The sequence below is a fragment of the Sinohyriopsis cumingii genome, chromosome 6 (genome assembly GCF_028554795.1).
Source record: "Sinohyriopsis cumingii isolate HCF-2022 chromosome 6, ASM2855479v2, whole genome shotgun sequence".
In the NCBI taxonomy this organism is placed as follows: domain Eukaryota; kingdom Metazoa; phylum Mollusca; class Bivalvia; order Unionida; family Unionidae; genus Sinohyriopsis; species Sinohyriopsis cumingii.
Genome location: NC_142966.1, coordinates 146,959,601 through 146,971,989, shown reverse-complemented (window position 1 = coordinate 146,971,989; position 12,389 = coordinate 146,959,601).

The window sequence follows — 12,389 nt, the reverse complement described above, 5'->3', positions numbered from 1 at the left end:
TTGGCTATGTGTACTCTTAAAAATTAAAAACTGGAGAGTCTAAGTGATGCTTATCCATCAATAGGAAAGATACATTGTTAATAGTTAAACTGTAAGGTTAGTTATATAAAGATTTTACAAATTACCGTATGTACTCACTTATAAGTTGAGTCGAACTGCAAACTGCTTAGACCCAGATCTGCCATCATATAATATGCTAGCAGATCTGGTCTGTGCAGTTTGTTAGAAGTAATCAGTAGAACAAAAAGCAGACTGATCTGCTGGTGCATCATGCAGTGGCAGTTCTGGGTCTATGTTGTTTGCAGCTGGATTCAACTTATAAGCAAGAATATATGGTAATGTGAAATAAATCCCCCATGGTAATAATGATGGCAATGTCACTGATCCAGCTTGTAAACTGTGATACAAACAATAAGATAATGCCAAATGGCAATGTTACTGATTCAGCTTGTAAAATGTGATACAAACAATAAGATAATGTCAAATGGCAATATTACTGATCTGGCATGTAAATTGTGATACAAACAATAAGATAATACCAAATGGCAATGTTACTGATCCAGCTTGTAAAATGTGATACAAACAATAAGATAATGTCACATGGCAATATTACTGATCTGGCATGTAAATTGTGATACAAACAATAAGATAATGCCAAATGGCAATATCACTGATCTGGCATGTAAATTGTGAAACAAACAATAAGATAATGTCAAATGGCAATATTACTGATCTGGCATGTAAAATGTGATTCAAACAATAAGATAATGTCAAATGGCAATATTACTGATCCAGCTTGTAAACTGTGATACAAACAATAAGATAATGCCAAATGGCAATGCTACTAATCTGGCATGTAAATTGTGATACTTGTTCCATGTGGCAATATGAAGTTAATGATAACATTTCCTTTTTACATTTTGCATCCATCAACATTGACCCAATTTTGCCAGTCAAGACTGACATACATTTTTTTGTTTTCTGTACTCCACTATTCAAATTTTGGCTAAGGATCTGCCTATGCAAATAACATAACATATGGAAGGGTTGAACTTTCTCAAAATATGCAAATCACAAGTTTTTCCAAGACAGTCATAAACTGCTAACAATGACAATTAAATGTGTACTCCTTAATTGCAAAAGTAGATGGAGGTCTTCACCAAACATATATAGTGCATCATAAATGTCATGTACAGTGGAGCCAGACTTGATGAATCCATTGTGTTTTGTTACATTCTGATTTTCACTGTGATTCCAGATGGATAATTTTCGTATGTATTGTCCTTAATGACACAGGTAAAGTTCAATTGATACCCAATCAACACATCAGTCATTCAAACCTTGACACCTGTCCATACCTATGGACCAAGTCTAATGCTATGACTGGCAAAGGCGTCAACATCACACGATTTACAGCCACACTGGCAGCCTGTCAGACTTTCAGGCCTAAATGCCTGTCACCAATCTGACTGCAACCATGTATTGTATACAAACTTCAAACAATTTTCAACCCTATTTCATGAAATTTTCAGTACTTGCTAAAAACATTAGCACTAATTCACACTGGTCAAGTGCCAACATAAAATATTTGAGGGTTTCAGGTACCCAAGTGGTCTAAGGCGCTGACCGTAACAGATCATGCACACATTTTACCTCTGCCTACACAAGTTCAAGTCTCACACTTAAACACATTGCTGGTTCTATCATGCTGATGAAATAGGTGTGTATGTGTGTGATTTGGATGTTTAATGTAGCTTTAACAAATTTTCAGTCATATTGCTACGATGTCTGTGGTGTGACAGTTAACTGGTATAAATTGGCACCTAATACCGCTAGTTGGTTTGTCAAGGGTTTATTTTGTTTTACAACTCAGTAACACTTTTAAGTTTAAGTCACATAAAGGCAAGTAAAGTGTCTAAGTTACACCATGATAGCCAATCTGGGCTGATCTGATGGCGCAAATCAAACCAGCACCCTTCTGTGTCTGTATGTGTGTGTGTTTGTGTGTGTGTTTCTATGTGTGTTTGTGTGTGTGTGTGTGTGTGTTTGTATGTGTGTGTGTGTGTGATTTGGATTTTTTATGTAGCTTTAACTATTTTTCAGTCATATTGCTATGACGTCTGCAGTGTGGTAGTTTATACTGATGTTTTGCACTGGGGCTTCATGCTGCAGACATGTAGCATCATGTCCCATACAGTCACATTATCCTGACACCAGGCTGACTAGTCCTAACATGAACCTCTTAATGCTGAGTACCTAGCAAGGCAGCTGTTTGTACCATTTATACATGTCTTTGGTATGACTTGGCCGGGGTTCAAACCCATGACCTCCTGCATCAGCACCCTTCTGGTCAGGAATCCAATGCCATAACCACTGAACAACCATAGCTGCCCAACTTTTGTTTAAGGTAGAAAATATTCCTACTTGTTGCATGCTCTAAACTGGTCATTACCTACCATTTAATTAGGAGGAGAGGGGCTGGGATTTTTGGGGGAAAATAAAAACTTACTGGCCACCAAATACACTGTAGCTTGAACAAAATATTCTTGCTCTGATTTGTAAAAAGAAAAAAATTATGTAATATCCAATGTATTAGTTTTAAAAAAATGACAACGATGTAATGTACTGAGAAATATTCTGGTTCAAAAGAAAATCCCATGCCCCCCATAAAATTACATGTAAATGGTCAGTCTCTTAGACCCGCTTGTTTGTACAAAGTGGCAGTTAGTCCCACTTGTAGTTTATGTGGTAGATTGTCACACTTCTTGTATGAAGTGGTATTTAATACCCATTTGTTGTGTAAAATGGACATTGAACCACTGGGGTATATATTTTTCTTCCCCAGCAAAATAAGAAGACCTATCTAATCTAGGGCAAGTTCTGATTCCCACAATCGGATCGCACCAGATTGGATCATGTGCTGGTCTGATTAAAAATGACTTTCACCCACTTGTCCTGGACAAGTTGTTTCAGAAAATTAATTTGTCCCACTTACATTTTCACTTGTTCCAAAATTTCAATCTCTTGCCTAGGTTATACAGGATATATGCCTTGTAATCCATACTAATCACGATACAAACAATGCAATATATTTAATTCTTCAAATGGTTAAAATTTAGTTTTTGTTATTGTCAGTGTATCTTGTGTACACCATTTCTTGCTCCAGTATGGTACCATCTGTACTTCCAATAACAATAATTGGAAAGAAATTTACAGGAATTCAAACCTTACCTAGCTTCTCAAAAGACCTGACCAGTAGACAGAATAGAGTCTCTTGCCCTGAGTCTATGATAATTACTGTATATACTGTTTATAAGTTGATTCAAACAACAAAAATCCTGATCTGCTGTAACATAATGCATCAGCAGATCAGGGTCTATGTTATTTGTTCGACTGATTACTCCTAACGAACTGCATAGACCCATATCTGCCATCAAATCATGCTAATTTAAGGCCATTCTCCTCCTGGAGAGCACATTACATTTCCATATCAGAAAATGGTTTTCCAAACTGGGCTAGGCTGTGTTAAAGAAAGCCCTCATTTTATTTCTCATTTAGTTTTAAAATGGTCTTCCATGTAGAGTGTAAACAACTCGAAGTTCTGGGATTTCCTGCACATGCTGTTGGTGTCTTGCATATATTGTGCTATACATGCTGCTGGTGTCTTGCATATACAGTACTGTGCTACACAGGTTTTATGAGGTCCAAAACTGTCATATGGTATAACGGTACCAATTGCGCAAGTCCAGGTGGGCGGAGCTTAAGGTGTATGGAACATTGTATTCAGAATTAAAGAACAAAACTAGCTGTGATTGGTGCATTATGTAAGACTTGTACTTTCTGTTTGGCTTAAAAAAAAGTTGAGCCTCTTGGCAACATGTGAGTTTGTGTTAATTTCTATCTAGATCATATTTTGTATTTTTTATGATTTTTTTAAAATATGGTACACATGACTGAAAATGTGCTTGTTGTGACTAGATAACTCTTACCCCTGTCTAGTTCCAGTAGAGTTATCTCTCTTAAATGCAATGGAGTACCTGGTTATGTCATTGTCAAATTGACAATCTAGCATTGTTCTATATGACAGCGTGTGACATGCATGCCCAAGTAGGACAGAAAGTATATTTATTTCACAAAACATTAGCATTGAGGTATATGGAAAAACAATTGGTACCGTGATACCTAAAGGAAAGAATAGCCTCACAGTGTTTCCATAGAAACGCATACATGTGGGCGGCATTTATGAACTATACTAGTTTGATGTAGGAAAACAAATGTATGCTGAACACTTTTGGTCAAATATTGAAAGTTCTTTAAGAATAAAATGTATGAAATCTTTAGAAAATAGCACAAGATGGCTTTGGATGGGGACTTTTGATAACTATAGCTATGATAGATATAGACTTGTGTTACCTGATGCCTTTATGTATGTGCTGTTACCTCCTAGATTGGAATGCATGCAACAAAATAAGTTATGTAAACATAATATAGTTGATTTTGGCCAAATATTGGCTATTGTACCTGCAAAAGATGAAAAATCATGTGTACAAAAACAACTATCTTGTTCTTGTAAGGCATGCCATAAACCAGGATAGAGAACATTCTAAGTACACTTGTAGATAGATCACTTGTACCATGTGGGATGTTCTGGCATGAGTAATTTTTAGGTAATTTATTAAGGATTTGGTATTCCTTCCCATTTTGATTTGAATTGTCCTGCTCTAATTGTCCCCTTTTTTTTTTACACTCTCCTGCTTTGAAATTGTTCATGTAGTTAGTTCAGTTCTCTTGCATTCCCTTTTGTTGAAGTAGCAGTGAATACCAACAAACAAGAACAGTTTCCTTAAGTCAGCATTTCCCATTGGCACTTGTATAAGCCCAATTATAATCTACTATTGACTTTCAATTAATCCTATTTCTTTCTGTCAAGCTGCTCCTGTGGAATTTCCATGTTTGGTCCAACATTACAGAATGATAACCATTTTAGTCACACAGTGCATATTCATTCCATTCAAATCCACACTGTTCTTGAAACTTTGCATCCCATCGCAAGAATCCAAATTGGCATGAGATGATATCTGCATGGTTATGGAAGGCTGCACTCTACATGCCGGCATTGTAGAAAATATGAACTATGTGATATGAAAGAGCTGCGTCATCTTAGAAATTAAAATTACATGACTCTTGAGGTCTCCACTAAACATAGGAGTCTAAATGTTAGGTTCTCACTTTGTCAGTAATGTATTTTGAGATAATTTAATTGCAATGAAGTTAATACAGGTTGTTGATGAACTCATCTATATTACATGGATAATGTATTCAAGGTTACCACACCTTATGTATATCATTCAGTTATCTCCCTTACACCAGTCATAACATTTCAAGGAAATAAAATCTCACATTTTCAGTGACTGATTATGAAAATAAAGAGAAGATTTGTGAAGTATTATATTAGCCCTCAATCTTGATGCAAATGTAAGTAGAAGCAATTTGATAATTTCTCACAGTAAAGTTTACAAGTTTAAAAACTGATAAGGTATGTTCTGCTTGGCTCTGAGATAAGTTTCTCTCTATCTTATGCCAATTATTATTAAATTCTTATGTAGAAGAAATATACTTTATATGTATCTATATTATCTAAATTATTCACCCTTTTATATTAGATGGAAATGAACACAACTTCACTTGAAATTTGGGTCCTGTAAGGGATGTTATAGCACAGTTGCCTTTGGGCTGTCCTTGGACCTGTTGGGCCCTGCCCCATATATTTGTCCAAGGTAAGGTCATCAAACTTTCACTTCTCATTTTTCGCATTGCTGATTTTGCCACCTTTAATTCCTTTATCATAAGCTACCTCTCCCTTTTAGATAAACACTTTCCTCCTGTTTTTAACTCCATTTGATGTGCTATACTTAGTGTTTATATTTGGCATTTTTCTGTATTTTATTCCCCTAATTTCACCTCCCAATCCAAACATAACCACTTAGAAGCTGCGATTTACTATATTTGGTGACTGACTGGCTTATTGAAACAATTTTATTCACATTACAAAGGAGGAAAGCTTACTATTTGTGTTACAAAGAGGATGGGTAGGTGGACCTTTGTGTGAGGACTGGTGGTTAGTGACCTCTTGTATCTGTAGATAGTGTAAAGTGGTCAAAGCTTATACTTTATAATAAGATTGGGTCATGTCCACCTGTCTCTGATGTTAAGTTCTGCACCTACCAAACAAATATAAATTCCTTTCTTTTAGGTGAATTGTACATTTTGAAGTAGGACAGGTGCATACTATTTGGTACATTGACCTTTGACCTAGTTATTACATAATATGATATAATGTGATTTATCCCATATCACCTATGTGAAGTTCAATAATTGCTGAGATGAATAAGATACAACTCATAGTTGAAAGAATTCATTTTATTTCAAAAGATGATTTTGATGGTGAAGCAAAAGTATGAAAACAATAGTTCAAACAGCTCAATGACATTTCTATACACATTCATATAAGACATAGGTTAGTACCTCATCAAATTGTTTTTCACAAGTGAGACTAAGTATATTTGTTACTTATACAGTCCCGAACTATTTCACAGATTATTGGAAAAATTAAGGTTTGCTATAGGTATAACGGTACCAATTGCGCAAGTCCAGGTGGGCGGAGCTTAAGGTGTATGGAACATTGTATTCAGAATTAAAGAACAAAACTAGCTGTGATTGGTGCATTATGTAAGACTTGTACTTTCTGTTTGGCTTAAAAAAAAGTTGAGCCTCTTGGCAACATGTGAGTTTGTGTTAATTTCTATCTAGATCATATTTTGTATTTTTTATGATTTTTTTAAAATATGGTACACATGACTGAAAATGTGCTTGTTGTGACTAGATAACTCTTACCCCTGTCTAGTTCCAGTAGAGTTATCTCTCTTAAATGCAATGGAGTACCTGGTTATGTCATTGTCAAATTGACAATCTAGCATTGTTCTATATGACAGCGTGTGACATGCATGCCCAAGTAGGACAGAAAGTATATTTATTTCACAAAACATTAGCATTGAGGTATATGGAAAAACAATTGGTACCGTGATACCATATGACTTGCTTGATTAAATCCTGAATTTGTTCTGTTCCACTGGCTGACTTTCCAACTCATGCCAGTATTGCTTGCATTAGTTGCAAAACATCTTTCATTCCGCATCAATGAATTCAAACTAAAAATTGTGTTCATGTACACAATTTATTAAATTAGAAAAGATCACTTCATTTGATAAATAAATCTACCAAAGTGATTACAACATACCTTTTGTAAGTTAAATGCAAGTTTAGTGCATTGTTTCACTTTAAAAGCAATACCTCACATTGAAGCTAATCCTCTATATAATCATTTAAAATTTAAAAAATTAAAGATGTATTACTTTCATTTAATCTGTCAATAATTGATTCAGACAATTACGCTGAAAAAATGCCTTTAATCTACTTTCATTACATCGACGTAATGGATTCAAATCACAGGGTGGTCCACTCATGAGCATATAGGTTGCATAAATACAATCTAACAGTTTAATTTAAAACATTGCTAATCAATCATACTGGATTTGTTTGTTGCATGAAGTGTTTTGATTGGCTGATAATGTGGTCATTTAGTCATATAGGCAGTCAAGAAGTAATAGGACTCATGCAAATGCATTATTATTAATGTGGCATCACAGGATGGAAATAAATAAATGGAGATAAATTAAAGACCAGATAAAGATAAATAAAGTAATTAAAGTATGAAAATTAGCACTTGCCTGATTTGGTTTTAAAACCAAAAAAAGCACATGTCCAGAACTAGTGCCTTGGAAACTTTTTCTTGTCCTACTTTGAAAATGTCAAGTCTGAGACACTGGGCTAGGAGATTTGATTATTCCTGCTGTGTTATGTCCTTGGGCAAAAAACTTTATTTTACTTGCCTCTGCATGATATAACCTTGCTCTGCTGTAGAAAAGCCAACCCAACCAAACAACCTTATTAGATCTGTGTAGAAAAGCCAACCCAACCAAACAACTTTATTAGATCTGTGTAGAAAAGCCAACCCAGCCAAACAACCTTATTAGATCTGTACAGAAAAGCCAACCCAGCCAAACAACCTTATTAGATCTGTGTAGAAAAGCCAACCCAGCCAAACAACCTTATTAGATCTGTACAGAAAAGCCAACCCAGCCAAAGTAGATCTGTGTAGAAAAGCCAACCCAACCAAACAACCTTATTAGATCTGTACAGAAAAGCCAACCCAGCCAAACAACCTTATTAAATCTGTGTAGAAAAGCCAACCCAACCAAACAACCTTATTAGATCTGTGTAGAAAAGCCAACCCAACCAAACAACCTTATTAAATCTGTGTAGAAAAGCCAACCCAACCAGCCAACCTTATTAGATCTTGCGTTCAACAGTCCTCCTCAGTTTTCATACTGATGTCCTTCACACAACACTGATGTCCTTCACACAACACTGATGTCCTCATACAACACTGATGTCCTTCACACAACACTGATGTCCTTCACACAACACTGATGTCCTTCACACAACACTGATGTCCTTCACACAACACTGATGTCCTTCATACAACACTGATGTTCTTCACATAACAGTTAGTTTGGAAACCTCCCTGCGAACTGCAGTAATTTGTTAGAAGCTTCACATTGGTATGGTGTATCATGGGGAAATAAGTATTGAATTCTCTACTTTCAGAAGATGAAGTCATCTGCCACCTTATGAGCACCAGAAATGTGATGCAGTCATCTATGTATTATAAACTTTCCAAAACAAACCATATATACTCACTTAAAATCGTCAAACTGCAAAAAAAAAATATCCTGATCTGCCATAGCATAATGTGCCTGCATATTCGAGTCTATGTTGTTTGTTCTATTGATTACTCCTAACAAACTGCATAGACCGAGATCTACCAGCACATAATCTATGTCTATGCAGTTTGCAGTTGGACTTGTCTTATAAGCAAGTATATGTGGTGCATCTCTAAAAACAATAAAGCTATTACAGATAAGAAGCTATTAAAATTGTTCCAATTTCTGTGATGAAGCCAATTATGCCTTTATGTTGACAACATTTGTCAGTACTGTCCAAGTTCTATTTCATTCTCAGTTTTCCCAGCCACTGGAAGTTACTGAAATAATAAAAGTATGACTGTCCTCTTTCAAAACCAACATAACCTGAACATCTACATCTAAATACTGTTAACTAGGTTGATGAGAAAAAATGTATGACCTCACCATTCAGCACCCCATTCCAATGAAGTTCCTTGAGGTTATCTGACTCAAGCTATTGCACTTCAAGATTAACATCACAAGAATGTATGAACCACTTACTTTACACAAGTAAAAAAACAAACTCCAACATATAACTGCTTAACTCCAGTCTCCCAAGTTAAAGCAATAAAACAATGATTTTGACATTGCCTCACTTTACAAATCATCAAAAATCTTTCAATGGAAAGGACAGCACACAAAGATGAAATAAAATACTCAGTAATGAAGACCACCTAGCTAAACTCTTAATCCTAAATGGACCATTAAACCAAAACTAATGTGGTAAACAAAGTAATTTCTCTAAAAAATATTACCCTTGAATGTCTGCCAGTATGAACATAATTCAGGATCCATCTGACAACTTGAACAGACTTCAACATTAAAATTCTTGTCAAGTCTTCTAACAGTCTATATATAAATCCTTGACATATGTACTCTTTAATTCATCTTGCAAAATAAATAAATTTTCGATACACGTTCTCCTCAATTCATCTTGTAAAATAAATAAATCCTTAATACATGTTCTCTTTAAATTAGCAAGTGTATATATACTTCAACAACTCAACATCACAAGACAAATCACTTCCACAGTGTGGAATATTACTATGTCTGCAACATTCAAAACCTCACAAACACCAAAGATTCCAACAAAAAATGGGTCCTCAAGTCTCCCCTCTCTCTCTCTCCCCATGAAATATAGAGACTTGTTGACAAAATAATTTTCATATTTTTTTCATTCCTAGATTTTCACATGAAAATATCAGATTTCCCATCATTCCATTTGATGCTTGATTGTGCATGCCTACAAAAGTTGTACTTCCAGTAATCAGAAACAAGTAATTTGTGAGCTAGAACAACTAAATATAAACTGTCTTACATTTTAGACATGGAAATTAATCTTTGATAAAGAAATTTGACCAGATAGCATATGCATATCTCTGAAGTTATTTCCCCTTACTTCTCTGACAACAGTGAAAAACCCACTGTGATGTATTACTGAACCAGACGTGCATTGTTTTCTAATAAGGTCAAATAGTTTAAAAAATGACAAAAATTAAATTAAAGTGACAGATTAGGTCAACCCAATCCTATCATTTTCTTAAGACTTCTTATTTTTATGCGCTCAGCCTATAAAGGTCGGGTGAATATATGAAAAGGATGTGAGGGTTAGAGTGTTGTGCCGAAAAGTGAATTTAATCTCTTAAATTTCAATTCTGGAGTAAATTTTGGTATATAATAAAAAGAAAACTTCCTTTTCCTACTTTAATACTAGATATATTTCATTGTGTCGTACCAAACACAACATATTTTAACTTGTGGTTTTGCCACTCATTAAAATATCATGTTTTTGGTACCAAATGATGAAATATATCCAGTATTAACATAGGAAAAGTATATATACATATATATATATCTTATAGTTCAGCAATGTCATCCTCATGGACAATAATAGGGAGCATGAACACTAAAAGTGACATGTGTACAACAATATTTACATTTTTTAACTGAGATATAAAACTATCTAGAATGATCAATAGGTCTTAAGAAATGGAACAAAATAACTCAAAACTTAAAAAGAGTTATATATGAACAAAGTTATTGAATTTGGATCCAAGTACTATGCACACACTATCATTTAAAATGTGCATTGATGTACCAGAACTTGTACAAAAACCACAATTTATAATGACTGAATGCATAGATAATCCAGACCTTGTACAAAGAGCATAATTTATAACAGGGGTGGGCAAACTACGGCCCACAGGCTGCATGTGGCCCACCAAGGGCTTTCATGTGACCTGCCAAGGGTTTTCATGCAGCCTAGGAACAAGTCATCATTCACACTGACTCTGTTTATGTTACTCTGTTTATCAAATAAATTTGCTTCTTTTGAAGTTTAAGTTTTCAAATATTAACAACATATTAACAACTGAAAATCAATTATGATGTTATTTAGAAAAACCTTTTATTTTTGCTATTTCAAATATTAATTATTTTACTTAATGAACTATGCGGCCCGTGACAAGGTGTAAATTTGTGTATGCGGCACTTGCACTGGAAAGTTTGCCCACCTCTGATTTATAATGACTGAATGCATAGTTATTCAAGAATTTGTACAAAATGCACAATTTATAATGAACGAATGCATACATTTTCCAGACCTTGTATAAAAAGTACAGTTTATAATGACTGAATGCATAGTTATTCCAGACCTTGTACAAAAAGTACAGTTTATAATGACTGAATGCATAGATGTTCCAGAACATGTACAAAAAGTACAGTTTATAATGACTGAATGCATACATTTTCCAGACCTTGTATAAAAAGTACAGTTTATAATGACTGAATGCATAGTTATTCCAGACCTTGTACAAAAAGTACAGTTTATAATGACTGAATGCATAGATGTTCCAGAACTTGTACAAAAAGTACAGTTTATAATGATTGAATGCATACATTTTCCAGACCTTGTACAAAAAGTACAGTTTATAGTGACTTAATGCATAGATGTTACAGAACTTGTACAAAAAGCACAATTTATAATAACTGAATGCATACATTTTCCAGACCTTGTATAAAAACTACAGTTTATAATGACTGAATGCATAGTTATTCCAGACCTTGTACAAAAAGTACAGTTTATAATGACTGAATGCATAGATATTCCAGACCTTGTACAAAAAGCACAGTTTATAATGACTGAATGCATAGTTATTCCAGACCTTGTACAAAAAATACAGTTTATAATGACTGAATGCATAGATGTTCCAGAACTTGTACAAAAAGTACAGTTTATAATGATTGAATGCATACATTTTCCAGACCTTGTACAAAAAGTACAGTTTATAATGACTGAATGTATAGATGTTCCAGAACATGTACAAAAAGTACAGTTTATAATGACTGAATGCATACATTTTCCAGACCTTGTATAAAAAGTACAGTTTATAATGACTGAATGCATAGTTATTCCAGACCTTGTATAAAAAGTACAGTTTATAATGACTGAATGCATAGATGTTCCAGACCTTGTACAAAAAGTACAGTTTATAGTGACTTAATGCATAGATGTTCCAGAACTTG